This window comes from Dama dama, chromosome 5 (genome assembly GCF_033118175.1).
Source record: "Dama dama isolate Ldn47 chromosome 5, ASM3311817v1, whole genome shotgun sequence".
NCBI lineage: Eukaryota > Metazoa > Chordata > Mammalia > Artiodactyla > Cervidae > Dama > Dama dama.
In genome coordinates, this window is record NC_083685.1 from 98315600 (window position 1) to 98330963 (window position 15364).

Sequence of the window (15364 nt, forward strand, 5' to 3'; positions counted from 1 at the left end):
TGCCCAGGCCCCAGGCCCCCAGTCCTTCCCTGCCCTCACCTCCACTTTGACTGTTTTTCTTTGCTTTCTCTGAGGCTTAGCAAAGTTACCCGTTACTCAAAGACCTTCCTTGGCTTAGTCTTTCAGCGAATCACCTCCTCTCTCCTGCTGAGGAGGGACAGGGGTACTGAGCTCAGGCTGGAGGGCTGCTGAGGAGGAGATCTAAGAAGGGGTTTTAGCACCAAATGGGGAACAGTGCCAAGGGCCACATTCTGAAAGCCTGCAGCAGGGCCAGCTTCACACTGAAGCGTGGGCTCCTGGGTCCCCAGGGAAACTGTGACAGGTCACCTAGTGCAGGGAATAAGCTTGGTGTTTGGCATCAACAGACTTGGACTCAAATCTCCAGTCTAGTATTTGTTAGCCACGCACTAGGCAATGTCTTTCACTTCTCTGTACCTCAGTTTACCTAGCTGTAAAATAGGTATGATGAGGGTACTAAGCCTCCAGGGCTGTTGGGGAAATTGAATGCCAGGGTGCATGCACTGAGCAAGCTTTCAAGACAGGAAAACTTTCCTGCTACAGTCTTTTCTGCAATCCCTCTTTCCTAGGGAATTTCCCTGCATTCACCCCATCCAGGCTGACCCCACAGCTGGCCAGTCAGGCCAGGTCACAGAGGGAAGCTGAGGAAGCATTGTCCAGCTCTGCGGAACAGGGGAAGGACCCGGAAACCACAAGCAGAAGCACAAAGCTCGGAGCTGAGCCATGCAAATGACATGCAAAGACGCAGGACATCCTGGCCTGGACCCAGTGGTCAGCTCACAGAAGCCCAGCAGGCAAACCCTCCCACTTCCCCAGCTGGGGAGGAACGAGACATCGAGGGAAACAGAAGCCCTTTGTGAGCGGCTCAGCATCACCTCACTTTAGCGATGTCCCTGGGATGGCGTGGGGCCCGCAGTGCTTGAACGGTCTTTCCTCCAGGGATTTACTAACCCCAGGCACTAAGGATGGCCTGCGCTAGGGGTAAAGAATTCACCTGCCAATGCGGGAGACGCAAGAGACATGGGTTCAATCTAGGATACTAGGATGGACTGGAGCTATTTTGTTGGTTCTTCACCTGGAGGGCCTCCAGCCTGGTAAGGGAAACAGCAGTAAGAGGCTGAAGACTGGACACTTTGCGGGGAAGCCAGAGGGAGCGTGGGCACTCTGTAGCACAGAGAGGTTAAACAACTTGCCTAAGGTCACACAGCTAGGGGGTGGCAACCCAGACAGTCTGGCTCTGACTGCTCTTTGGCCCAGTCAGATACAGTTACTGGGAGAAAAATAAAATTAACACGTGTATCTACCGCAGCGAGTGTAGACTAAGTTAACTAACATGATCTTGCTTTAGGAGACCTCCATTCCCACCACACGTGTCTGTATCAGCTGCCTACCGCAGCCCTGCCTGCTCCAGGAAGAGGACCAGGGCCCCCAGAAGCAACAACCTCGGCTGGACTGAGCAATGACCATGATGGCTCGAGGGGCCCAGGTGTTCTCTGGCTCAGAGCGAAGGCAGAACCTGGTGTGTTCCCATTCCCTTCGTTCAGTCATGTCTGACTCTTTGTGACCCCACAGACTGTAGCCTGCCAGACTTCTCTGTCTATGGGATTCTCCAGGTAAGAATACTGGAGTGGGTTGCCATTTCCTCCTCCTGGGGATCTTCCTGATCCAGGATCAAACTTGTGTCTCCTGCATTGGCAGGTGGATTCTTTATCACTGAGCCATCCCAGTGAACTAAGTTTAAAGGTCCCTCTGTCCAATCCCTGCTGCAACAGACAAGCTGGCTGCTTCAGAAGGCAGGAATGGGTGCCCTCCAGTGTCCCAGCATATCTGATGCAAAGGCAGGATGCAAATGCACATCCTCAGCCGACATCACGTCTGCCGCCACCCTGTCCTCAGAGCAGTGTCCTGGGGCTGCTGACAGTGGACAGCACGGACACTAAAAGCTGCTCCCCAGCACCTCATCCAGTGCCGCGGGGCCAGGCTTCTCCCTGTCTCTGGGCCCCGAGCGACTTTCCCATCTCCTGGCCTGTGTCCTCCGCTGCTCATTCGAAGACAACCAAGACCTTATCCTCAGGGCACTGGGCAGTCTCCCTGGTACCCTGAGGCCATCTCGAGCTTGACCCGGCTCTTCACAGAGGCAGGACCTCCCTGAGGTGCTGGGTCCTGGGAGCTGAGGGATGGGAGCCTGGTCGGAGATCCTGGCTGCCCCGGGGGGTTAGCCCAGCACACTGCGGTTCGCAGCCCAGCCCTCTGGCCTGCTCACTTCCGTCTGATGAGTCAGTCATCAGCCGCCTTTGGTGACTTGTCAGCAGAACTCCAGTGGCTTTGGGGCGGAGATGAAAGGGGAAGAGGGGGTACCTCTCCCTCCTGAGGATGATAACTTTTCTCAAAGGCTTCGTGGGCAAGGCCTGGCTTCCCTTGGCATCCCCCTCCCAGCCCCCCAGCCCCCAGCCCTGCCGCTTTACTACCAGGAGGTCAAGTTGTGAAATTCCAGCTACTGCCAGGAATGGGAATTGCCCGCCTCTTTTGCCCTCAATGGAGTAGTGTTGAAACACTCAACAGCAGGGACTGCCTCCACCTCCGAGTTCCTCTTCTGAGCCAGTAAGGATGAGTCCTCATTGGAGACATGAACAAGACAATGAGGCCAGGGAGGCCTGGTGGCTCGGGAGTGTGGGGAGCGGGTGCTGGAGGGCAGAGGGAGACTGCCTCTTCTCATGATGACATGACTCCATGATGCAAGACAGGAGGCACTTCCCCTCATGGGCAGGGTCGGCCTGGTTTCCTGATGCAGCCCCGCATGTGGCTAGGAAGAGAGGTTCTTTTCTTGAGGAATTTAGTGGAAAACAGCAGAATTGTGGAGTCTACATCTCCCAGAGAGGGAAGTATGGGCCTCCAGGCTCTGGCAACACCCCACACTGCTTCCTTTGTATTCTGAAATATTCCAGGCCCACGTTTTGAAGACTTAGTCCCATAGGTGGTCATATGAGAAACAACAAGGCCTGTGGTGCTGGGCTGACCCCACTGCTTCGGTCCTGGGTCACCCCTTCCTCTCCCCCTTCCTACGGTCCTCTGAGGCTTCATCTCCCTACTGTGTCACCAGTTTCCTCCTCATGTCTCTTCATAGGGTACAATCTCTTCTTCGAACTAATTTGTAAAAATTTCATTTGCAATGCAGAAAGGATATGCCAGAAACTGAAGAGACTGGAGTGAGATGGAAGGGGTAAGGGAATGAGACGGGGCAGGCAGTGGGGTGGGGTAAGAAAGTGTAGCTCTTCTCTGGGGAGACCTTCATATATGGCTTCAACTTATGGAACCATAGCAATATTTTACATATCTCAAATGAAATAAATAGAGGACTTCCCTGCTGGTCCAGTGGCTAAGACTCTGCGCTCCCAGTGCAGGGGGCCCAGGTCTGACCCCTGGTCAGGGAACTAGATCCCATATGCTGCAACTAAGACTTGGTGCAGCCAAATACATACATAAATTTTAAAAATTTAAAAAATGAAATAAATCAACCAGGATCCGGGGAGGCACGGGGGGAAAAAGTAGGAACCAAACAACAAATTACCTTCATTGTACTATTAAATGATTAGCAGAACTACACTGTAAGGAACGGGAAATATAGAAACTAACCTGAGTAACTGGAAAACAGTACTTCCACTGCATACTGTAAGGCTAAAGACAAAAAGAACCACACATGAATACTGCGTTCTAGTTACTAAACTTGCTTCTTATAGAGATGTGGGTTATACCAGAATTGAAAGAGACACGTGTACCCCAATGTTCATTGCAGCACTGTTTATAATAGCCAGGACATGGAAGCAACCTAGATGTCCATCAGCAGACAAATGGATAAGAAAGCTGTGGTACATATACACAATGGAATATTACTCAGCCATTAAAAAGAAAAGATCTGAATCAGTTCTAATGAGGTGGATGAAACTGAAGCCTGTTATACAGAGTGAAGTAAGCCAGAAAGAAAAACACCAATACGGTATACTAACGCATATATATGGAATTTAGAAAGATGGTAACGACAACCCTATGTGTGAGACAGCAAAAGAGACACTGATGTACAGAACAGTCTTTTGGACTCTGTGGGAGAGGGCAAGGGTGGGATGATTTGGGAGAATGGCATTGAAACATGTATATTATCATATGTGAAATGAATCGCCAGTCCAGGTTCGATGCATGAGATAGGGTGCTCGGAGTGGGTGCACTGGGATGACCCAGAGGGATGGGATGGGGAGGGAGGTGGGAGAGGGGTTCAGGATGGGGAACATATGTACATCCGTGGTGGATTCATGTCAATGTATGGCAAAACCACTATAATATTGTAAAGTGATTAGCCTCCAATTAAAATAAATAAATTTGTATTAAAAAAAAAGAGATGTGGGTTATAAATCCTGAAACTCCTTCATGTGTATGTTGGTTGTGTGTGTGCTCAGTCATGTTTGACTGACTGAACCCACCTCCTACTACTGTAGCCCACTGCTTTGTCCATGGAATCTCCCAAACAACAATATTGGAGTGGGTTGCTGTTTCCTTCTCCAGGGGATATGCCCGACCCAGGGATCAACCTGTGTCTCCTGCATTCCTGCATTACAGGTGGATTCTTTACCACTAGCGCCTGTATGCTAGGACTGAACAAATTAGCAAACAGATCACAGATAATGAGAGCCAGTTTCTTACTGTTAGAAAAGTTACAGATAAGGAAAGGGACAAGTCTAGAATGAGCCATCTCCTGGTGTTGGACTGGAATTGGAGAAATCAGTATCAACTCATGGTTTTTAATGTCTACTCAGATAGATGCATATCTGTTCAGTTGCTCAGTCGTGTCTGACTCTTTGCGACCCCATGGACTGCAGCATGCCGAGCTTCTCTGTCCTTCACCATCTCCCAGAGCTTGCTCAAACTCATGTCCATTGAGTCAGTGATGCCATCCATCTCTGTCATCCCCTTCTCTTCCAGACCTCAATCTTTCCCAGCACCAGGGTCTTTTCCAGTGAGTCAGCTCTTCACATCAGGTGGCCAAAGTATTGGAGCAACAACAACAGATGGATACATACAGAAGTGAAAAAACCATTTGTGTGGACTATGAATTAATATGCGTATCTGTATTTTCTAGCTCTGTCTGTTGAGAGAGCCTAGAAACAATGACTTCCCAGTAATGATAAGCACCCCCAGGAACCAGACTTTGGTTTCTAAATATCATTTTCCCATCAAAGGAACCAAGGCTTCCTAGACAAACAGCTGATTTTAGGATTGGGGCAGGATAAAGCTGGAGGCTTGGTACATCTTATAGAACCAGAAAATAAATCAATATTTAGAAAAAGATGTGTGCATGCTCAGTTGTGTCTGACTCTTTGTGACCCCATGGACTACAGCCCACCAGGCTCCTCTCTCCATGGGGTTCTCTCGGCAAGAATACTGGAGTGGGTTGCCTATTCCCCCTCCAGGGGATCTTCTTGACCCAGGGATCGAACTTGCAGCTCCTGCGGCTCCTGCATTGGCAGGCAGATTCTTTACCACTGAGCCACTGATGGGGAATGTTAAAAGGCATAGGAGCCAACTTAAAGGGGCTGCCAATGGTCAAAGCCAGGATAGTCTGAACAACTAAATAATGAAAGTGTTGGATAATAATTCACAGGATGAAATAAATACCCATGAGTCTACACTAATGTCATAAATTACAAAGTAAAACAATCAATAAATGGAAGAGAAAGGACAGGTCTTCTTCACAAAAGAATTCCAGTTAATAAATGTGACAGGAATGAGAGAAATACAAAATGACCATTAGACCAATACCACAGTTCTAATTATTACAGGCAAGATCCACTAATAGATGCTAAAATCTGTGAGTGAAAATCTGAGAGAAAACAAGATATTTGCATAGTCTTTTGAGTATTTTCCCCAATAAACTGATCAATTACAAGAAAAAATAACATCACAGTAGATAAATCCAGCCCTGCTTTAACTTCATGACTAAATTTAATATCACCAATAATAACACACGTCAACATCATGTATCCTCCCATATTCTGAGTCACTAAGAGAGACACAACATCGTTTCTGTGGGATTCTTGCCAAAAATTCCCAACCACACAAACCAAATCATGAGTAACCATTCAAAACCAAATGTAGGGACTTCCCTGGCGGTCCAGTGGTTAAGACACTTCTAAGGCATGGGGCACAGGTTCAAGCCCTGATTGGGGTAGTATGATCTCACATGCCTCACAGTGTGGCCAAAACAAACAAAACAAAAGAACCGAATGCAGACAAATTCTATACAATTCACCAAAGAGTCAAGGTCATAAAATGTAAGGCAAGACTTAGTAACTGTTGCAGACTGGAGGAGACTAAGGAGACGCAAAATGTGATGTGGGATCCTGGACTAGGTTCTGGAACTGAAAGGGGATGTTAGGGGACACTGGCTAGAATTCAAGTAAGGATTTGGATCATTATCATTTCCTGGTTTGGATAATTGCACCACGTCATATAAACTGCTAACATTAAGGGAAGCTTGGTGAAGAGTATGTTGTTGCTGTTGTTGTTTATTCGTTAAATCGTGTCCGACTCTTTATGACCCCATGGACTGTAGCCCGCCAGGCTCCTTTGTCCATGAGATTTCCCAGGCAAGAATACTGGAGAGGGTTGCCATTCTCCAGGGGACCTTCCTGACCCAGGGATCAAACCCATGTCTCCTTGGCAGGAGGATTCTTTACCACTGAGCCATCTGGGAAGCCCTGGTGAAGGATATACCTGGGTCTATACAACCTTTTCATAGTTACATAGGCTTTACATACCCTTTATATATCTTTCCAAGTGGTTATCCAAAGCTTCACTGCCCTTCATGAACTTGATTAGATTTAATGAACAGTCACAGGTCCTAATTACTTGTGGGTGGGCCAATGCAGAACTGGCTGCCTCAAAATCCCCTAATCTCACGTTCCTAAACTGGAGTTGAGAATCTCTGGGGGTTTAGAGGGTCTCTGAGGCCTTTCTGGAAGAATGCTTAAACCATATTTTCATTTTGATGGCAATTAGGAAAAATTAGTATTTAATAGTTAATACAATGCTGAAGCTGAAGCTCCAATACTTTGGCCATCTGATGCGAAGGGAAAGACCCTGATGGGAAAGATTCATGGGACAGACCCTGCTGTTGGGAAAGATTGAGGGCAGGAGGAAAGGGGGGCGGCAGAGGATGAGATCGATAGCATCACCAACTCAGTGGGTGTGAATTTGAGCAAACTCTGGGAGATAGTGGAGAACAAAGGAGCCTGGTGTGCTATAGTCCGTGGGGTTATACAGTCAGACACTACCTAGTGACTGAACAACAACAACATTAATATATTCTGGAATATCTTGATAACACTATGACCAAATATTACCATATAAGGTTGATGCATTTGTTTCTATCATCAATTTGGTGTCCCCTAAAAGGACAGTGTTGTTAGTGTCTGGGAGAGCTCAAGGTTGTGCATAACAGGTTAACAAATGAAAAATATTTAGAACAGTGCCTGGTACATAATAAACATTCAATAAATGTGATCAATTAGCTATCAGGGTGCTTTCTCAGTATACAGATTTCAACTCCAGGTGGCTTTGAGATCAGGCTAAGAAAACACTCCCTGGATGACTCTGATGTACAGTAACATTTTCTATTTTACAAATACACTCATACCCACATCCCCACCACACAATGCATCATACACTAGACCATGAGACTAGAAAGCCACCTTAGAGACCACCTAGTGCAACTCTCCCATTCTACAAAATCTTGCTATTTTAGCTCCTCTCTTAATCTGAATGTTGTAATATTGCTTTCTCTTAAAATAGGGATCCCGATTTGTGTTAAAAATTTTCACACAACATCACAAGAAAATGGGGGCTCTGAGCAATGAAGGACTTGCTCAGATTAGAGAGTGGCCAATCTCATATGATCCAGCAATCCCTCTCATGGGCATATATCCAGACAAAACTATAATTTGAAAGGATGCATGCATCCCTATGTTCATAGCAGAGCTGTTCACAATAGCCAAGACATGAAAACAACCCAAATGTCCATCTACTGATGAATGGATAAAGAAGATGTAGCACATATACACAACGGGATACTGCTCAGTCATAACAAAGAATGAAATCATGCCCTTTTCAGTAACATGGATGGAACTATAGATTACCATACTAAGTGAAGAAAGTCAGAAAGAGAAAGACAAATAAATGCCATATGGTATCTCACTTATATGTGGACTCTAAACTATGACACAAATGAACTTATCAATGAAACAGAAACAGACTCATGGATACAGAAACTAGATTTGTGGTTGCCAAAGGAAAACGGGGTCAGGGAGGGATGGATTGGGAGTTTGGGATCAGTAGATGCAAACTATTATACAGAGAATAGATAAACAAGGAGGTCCTACTGTAGAGCGCAGGGAACTATATTCAAAATTCTGTGGTAAGCCATAATGGAAAGGAATATAAAAAAGAATTTATATACATATACATGTATGTATATAACGGAATCATTCTGCTCTTCAGCAGAAATCAACACAACACTGTAAATCAACTATTCATCAATAAAGTTTTTAAAGAAGAAAGCGGTGAATCTATAACTAGAATTTGAGTCCAGAACCCTAGGACAGTCATGGAACCCTCCGGGTTGAGTGAGAATCAGACACTATTGTCTGGCAGTGAGTGACCTCTGCTCCTCTCCTCAAGGTTAATTTTAGAATTCTTTTTCAAATTTATTCCAGAGTTTTTGGGCTGTGTAGATATTCAACTACTTCATGGGTCAATTTTGCAAATTTAGATTTTCTGATGGTATCATTCATCTTAGTCAGATTTTTATATTTCTTAGCAAGGATCTAGATCTAGAATTCCTATATACTTTTAAAAATTATTTTTGAATCTTGCGATTTTAGCTCCTCTCTTAATCTGAATGTTGTAATATTGTTTTCTCTTAAAACAGGGATCCAGATTTGTGTTAAAAATTTTCACACAACATAACAATTTCTGAAATAATTATTTTTGAAATTTATAGTAAACATAATAACTACAATAATTATGGTTTTTTTTTTTTTTCCTGAACAGTGACTTTAAGTTCGGTTTATTTCATTGCTTGCTGTTTTGTTTTTTTTTTTTTTTTTTTAATTTTTATTATTATTATTTTTTTTTTTCCAGTGGGTTTTGTCATACATTGATATGAATCAGCCATGGATTTACATGTATGCTATCCCTATCTACGAGTTCTTTATTTTAATTCATTTGTTGCTCAGCCAGGGTATTTTGAGTAACTCCAGGAAGAGTGTGTGGGCGAGGAACTTTCTGAGGCTGTTTGTGTTTTGTGTCATTCGTGGAGGCTTACTACGAATTACAGCTTTGCCGATTATAGAACTGGCATAATTTATAGTTTTTCACCCTCAAAATGTTTATAGAAAGCCAAAATAATGAAATGAAAAATGGCTACCACAAATAAGAGAATCAGATAAGGTGGCTGGATACAAATTAAAGTTGAAGTTAATATCATTCAGACACCCAAGAAACAGAAATGGTGTTGGAAAGAGACCTACATACACAGCAACAAAAAGAATAAAATAAGAGAAAATAAGCTTTTAAAATCTGCAGGAATTCAGTGAAGTAAAACTTTTGAGGAACATAAAGGAAGGCAAATAAACAGAAATGCATAATCTTTCGGTAGATAGGAAAATTCAGTATCATAAAGAATTAATTCAAAATGAATCAGAGAATGAAATGTAAAGAGTTTAAACTGCAAAACTCGGAAGAAAACAGGAGGAACACTTCATCACATTAGCTTTGTCAATGAGTTCTTGGAAAAGACACCAAAGCACAGGCAATAAAAAGGGAAAATAGATAAACTTGACTACATTAAAATTTAAAACTCTTGCATCAAAGGAAAAAATCAAGAGCGTAAAAAAGGCAGCCTACAGAGAGGGAGAGGATATTTGCAAATTGTATGTCTAACAAGGAGGTGATATCCAAAATACACAAAGAACTCCTGCAACTCAACACAAACAAAAAACTCAATTAAAAATGGTCAAAGGTCTTGAATAAACATTTCTCCAAAGATACATAATTGGCCAAAGAGCACATGAAAAGATGCTCAACATTACTAATCATTAGGGAAATCCACATCAAAGCCACAATGAGGTACCACTGCACACCCATTAGCATGGTCATTATGAAAAACAAAAATAAGTGTTAGTGAGGATGTGGAGCAATTGGAACCCTTGTGCACTGCTGGTGGGAAAGTAAAATGGGGCAGCCACTATAGAAAATGGCATGCTGATTGCTCAAAAAATTGAAAATAGAATTACCACATGATCCAGCAATTCTACTTCTTGGCATATACCCAAAAGAACTGAAAGCAGAGACCGGAACATATTATTGTACACCCATGTTCACTGAAGCAGTATTTACAATAGCCAAATGTAGGAGCCACCCATACATCCATGGACAGACAAATGGATATCAGACGTTATGTGTGGTCCACACATACAATGGGGTAGTATTCAGGCTTAAAAAGGAAGGAAGCTCTGTCACATGCTCCATCACGGATGAGTCTTGAGGATATCACGCCAAGTGAAATAAGCCAGTCACAAAAAAACAAACACTGTATGGTTCCACTTCTTTGAGGCTCTAGAGTAGTCAAATTTGTAGACAGAAAGTTCAATGGTGGTTTCCAGGTGTTCAGGGAGAGGGCACGGGGCGGTGGTTATTTAATGGGTACAGAGTTTTAGTCTTACGAGATGAAGAGAGTTCTGTAGGTCAGTTGCACAGCAATGTGAAAAAACACTATGAAACCGTACACTTAAAAACAGTTACAGTGGTAAAGTTTATGTCATAGCATTTTACTGCAACTTTTAAAAAGAGTGAGGAAAAAAGAAGAATTAATCGACATTTTTGTAATATCACATAGGAACGTCAATTGTCGATCAGTTTCAGCCTAGAGAACAGGAGAGAAGGAAAGAGGACAGACTGCCTACCGCGGAGCGGCTGTTCCATGTCAGGTCCCAGGCTTGGTACTTCCCCGTGACTGTCTAGTTTAATGATCACAGTCACCCCACGGCATACTCACAGTTAGGTACAATTCCTGCTGTTCAGGGAGGGTGAGCTGTTTACGTGGACACATTCCAGTGGTCATTGTTCTTATAGCCTGAGCTGTAAGCACAGCCCACCTTGGCCGTACTCCAGAGCCCACACCAGCACCTACACCGTGTTTGCAGGAAGTTATCTCTACTGTGCTCTAGACACCCAACGGGCTGGGTACATGGTTTCACCTCGGTGTTATCATCTGAGGCTTCCCTGGAAGCCATCTTGCACAAAAATTGCCTAAATCCTGTCAGTGATTCATTCTCCCTTGGTTAGGGCGGTGGCTCACTTCCTCTGTCCTCACTTATTTTTCAAGAATGTAAGATTCCTGAAGGGACATTTAGCCAACAAATAGGCCTGTGACGGCAGTGACGGTGGACAGTGGGCAGCAGAATGGCTCTAGGGCCGGGAGAGGGAGGACGTGTGAAAAGGTAGGCGGTGGTGTCGTGGGAGGGCAGGGGCCGGATGAAGGGGAAGTGTGCAAAAAGGGGAGAATGGCCAAGAGGGCAGAGATAAGCCTTTGCTACTTCCCAGCTTCGCTCACACTCTTCTTTACCAAGGAAAGGGCACAAGGATTTCCAGGAAGACCGAGTTGTGGTTCAGACCAAGAAGAGATGGAATGAGGAATGGAGGAGGGAAGAAGAAAGATGCTCACAGGTTGCAGCAGTGACTCCATGACAGATACTGTGCTTAGGGCTTGAAGCCTTGAGTTCATTTACTCTGAATAACCTCATAAAACTCTGAACATACAACGAGGAGGCAAATGCAGTCCCTGGTGGCTAAATGACCTTCCCATGATCATACAACTGCAAGCAGTTCAGGCAGAATTTGAAACCAGGTCTATCTGACTCCCTTCTACCCAAGTAATCATCTGGAAGAATACTGAAGGACAGTAAGATGCATTATATTGCCTTTGTATGTAATAATTATAACAGCAGCTAATGCTAACTGAGGGCTTACTATGTGCCAGCACTGTCTAGGTGCTTTCAGTAAATTAATTCACTGAATCTGTTTGAGGTAGATATACTCTTTCCCCCATTTTCCCATTTTACAGATGAGGAGACTGAGGCACAGAGCTTTCTCTCCCTGGTAAGTGAGGCTTGTCTTTTCTTGGCATGATCTAGGCAATTTACCTTCTCTGTATACATAAAGGAGCTGGAGACGGGCAAACAGAAATTACTGCCAAGATGGGGAACCAGAAACAGACTATAAGAATGTACCAAGGCATAGACTCCAGGCAGCAACCAAATTCTATGGATTCCTGGGCTAAACCATGGGCACCTGGCCTTGGAGACTGTTTAATCCTGCGTGCATGCTAAGTTGCTTCAGTTTGTGTCCGACTCTTTGTGACCCTATGGACTATAGCCTGCCAAGCTTCTTTGTCCATTGGATTCTCCACACAAAAACACTGAAGTGGGTTGCCATGCCCTCCTACCATGCCCTCTTCCCAACCCAGGGATCAAACCTGCATCTCATTACATCTCCTGCTAATGCAGGAGGGTTCTTTACCACTAGTACCATGTGGGAAGCCCCTGTTTAATCCTGCCGCCTTTCAAATTCAGAGCCTGTCTTGTTTGCCAGCAAATACTCAAGGAGTAATAAAACAGCAAATGAATGCAAATGTAGAGACTCCAGAAAGGCCAATTACACATATACTGGCAGATTTCTGATTTTTTTTGGATGTGGAAAAAGATTGTGGTTGTGACAAATTGCATTCATTACAGCTGCTCACTTTCTGCAAAACCATTTCCACTTTGTAAAACAGACACAAATATTTCATAGTTTTGGGCAGAGAAGATTTTATGGAACACTGAGACCTCCAGATGCTCTGCCATTGGAATAAATTTGAGACAGATTATCTAATTCATTATATCATCCCTTGAACATCTTTTCTTCCCTCTCAGAACCAAGACCACTTACCACCAATCTTCTCTCCATTAATCACCAGCAGGTGATTGTTCTCAGTCACCAGCATGCTCATCTTCTTCTGCCTTCTTTTTATGCTCTTTCAACTTTTGCCCAATTATATATGAAAAAGCTCTGTCCTTCTCTCTCTCTCTATCCCATTCATAAATGGTGGTAGTGGTTTAATTGCTAAGTTGTGTCCGATTCTTGTGACCCCATGGAACTGAGCCCGCCAGGCTTCTCTGTACAAAGGACTTTCCAGGCAAGAAGACTGGAGTGGGTTGCCATTTCCTTTTCCAGGGGATCTTCCCAACCTAGGGATCGAACCCAGGTATCCTGCATTAGCAGGCGGATTCTTTACTGAGTGAGCTACCAGAATATGATTTGTTAGTTCTGGCCAGACTGTCATGAGGTACCCCAACCCCTCCCCAACCACAGGTGGTGTCTGAGAAAGCCAAGTAGGGAGCCAGGTCTTGTATCCACACTGGTAGTAATAAGCCCCCTCCACCTTCATTTCTCCAGGCAAGAATACTGGAGTGGATTTGTCATGCCCTTCTCCAGGGGATCTTCTTGATCCAGGGATCGAAGCCGTGTCTCTTAGGTCTCCTGCATTGGTGGGCAGGTTCTTTACCACTAGCGCCACCTGGGAAGCCCATTTGGTATCAGTGGAGTAGTAATGATGCACCCTTGCCCCGCCCAGCAAGGGAGGTATCAGTGGAGGCCTAATTGTGAAGCCAGAATTCCCACTCCACCCAGTAGAGAAGGAAATGGCAACCCACTCCAGTATTCTCGCCTAGAGAATCCTGTGGACAGGGGCGCCTGGTGGGCTGCTGTCCGTAGGGTCGCACAGAGTTGGACACGACTGAAGCGACTTAGCATGCATGCATGCACTGGAGAAGGAAATGGCAACCCACTCCAGTATTCTTGCCTGGAGCATCTCAGGGACAGAGGAGCCTGGTGGGCTGCCGTCTATGGGGTCGCACAGAGTCGAACACAACTGAAGCAACTTAGCAGCAGCAGCAGCCAGTGGTAATAAGGGTGCACCTCCTCAATGTCAATGGAAGCTAAGCATGGAACCTGGATTTACACTCTCACCTGGCAGTAAAAAGGTGGTTTCTTCATCCCACCCCCCGGCCCTGCCCCTCTTTCCCTTTCAGGAACATGTTGGAGAGAAAGTCAACAAAGCAGATGTTTAAATAAGATCCAGCACCTTATAACTCTTATAACAAAATACCCCAAATGTCCAGATTGTGATACAAAGTAACTAGTCACATAAAGAATAAGGAAGATCTTAAAATGAATAAGAAAAGGCAATCAATAGATGCCAACCCCAAAACGACAGACATTAAAAATATCTGAAAAAGATTTTAAAGCAATCATCATTTAAAATGCTTCCATGAATGATTATAAACACATGAAAACTAGAAGTCTCAGCAAAGAAATACAAGAGGTAAATTAAGTACCAAATGGAACTGAAAATATATAATAACTGAAATAAAAAAGCTCAGTGGATGAGTTCAACATCAGAATGGAGGGGATAAAGGAAAGAACCGATGAACTTGAATACAGAACAATAACGTTATCCGATCTGAACGACAGAGAGGAAATCAAATGAAAAATGGACAGAGCCTCAAGGAAATGTGGCTATACAAACAGATCTAACATTCTTATCATCTGAGTCCCAGTGGTAGAGGACAGAGCTAAAAAAGTACGCCAAGAAATAATGGCTGAAAACTTGGCAAATTTGGCAAAATACATAAAACAACAGATTAAAAAAACTGTGTGAATCCCAAACAAACAGAGCCAAGAAATACACACCAAGACCCAACACAATCAAACTCTGAAAAACTGAAGAGAAAAGAAAAGTCTTAAAAGCAGCAAGAGAGGAACACCACCTTCTCTGAAAAGAAAAATAATTCAAAAGACAGTGGATTTCTGGGCTTCCCTGGTGGCTCAGTGGTAAAGAATCCGCCTGCCAATGCACGAGACATGGGTTCGATCCCTGGTCCAGGAAAAGCCCACATGCCACGGAGCAACTAAGCCAGTGCACCACAGCTATTGAGCACCACATATAAGAGAATCTGCGTCTTGCAACCAAAGATTCCGCATGACGCAACTAAGACTCACCACAGCCAAATGAACGAATGAATGGGTACTAAGTAATTAAATAAAAACTCTTTATTTAAAAAATATAGATAAATCATGATAGTCTCAAACTAAAAACAACCAGATCCACCAAGAAGAGAATGGATAAACCAATCATTTGATACATTTATATGATCCATTACTACTTGGTGAGGGAAGGAATTAAAAAGAGCAAATTACG

At 44.2% G+C, this 15364-nt stretch overlaps 1 protein-coding gene and 1 long non-coding RNA gene across 7 annotated transcripts in view; one reads left to right on the forward strand and one right to left on the reverse strand.

Moving 5' to 3' along the window:
- The window catches only part of PIK3R5 (phosphoinositide-3-kinase regulatory subunit 5), a 75448-nt gene that overhangs the window by 28112 nt on the left and 31972 nt on the right, over positions 1-15364 (reverse strand). The window contains exon 1 of one of the 6 annotated variants that reach the window (XM_061143466.1): positions 3652-4088. The exons of the other annotated variants lie outside the window; for them this stretch is intronic. The gene's annotated coding sequence lies outside the window, so the exon portion shown is untranslated. Of the gene's footprint in view, positions 1-3651; positions 4089-15364 lie in introns of those variants that run through there. 6 annotated transcript variants of the gene reach the window in all.
- Positions 846-3630, forward strand: LOC133057219 (uncharacterized). Its single transcript, XR_009692983.1, has 3 exons — positions 846-1112; positions 1367-1631; positions 1717-3630. It is a non-coding gene; the product is annotated as an uncharacterized LOC133057219 (long non-coding RNA).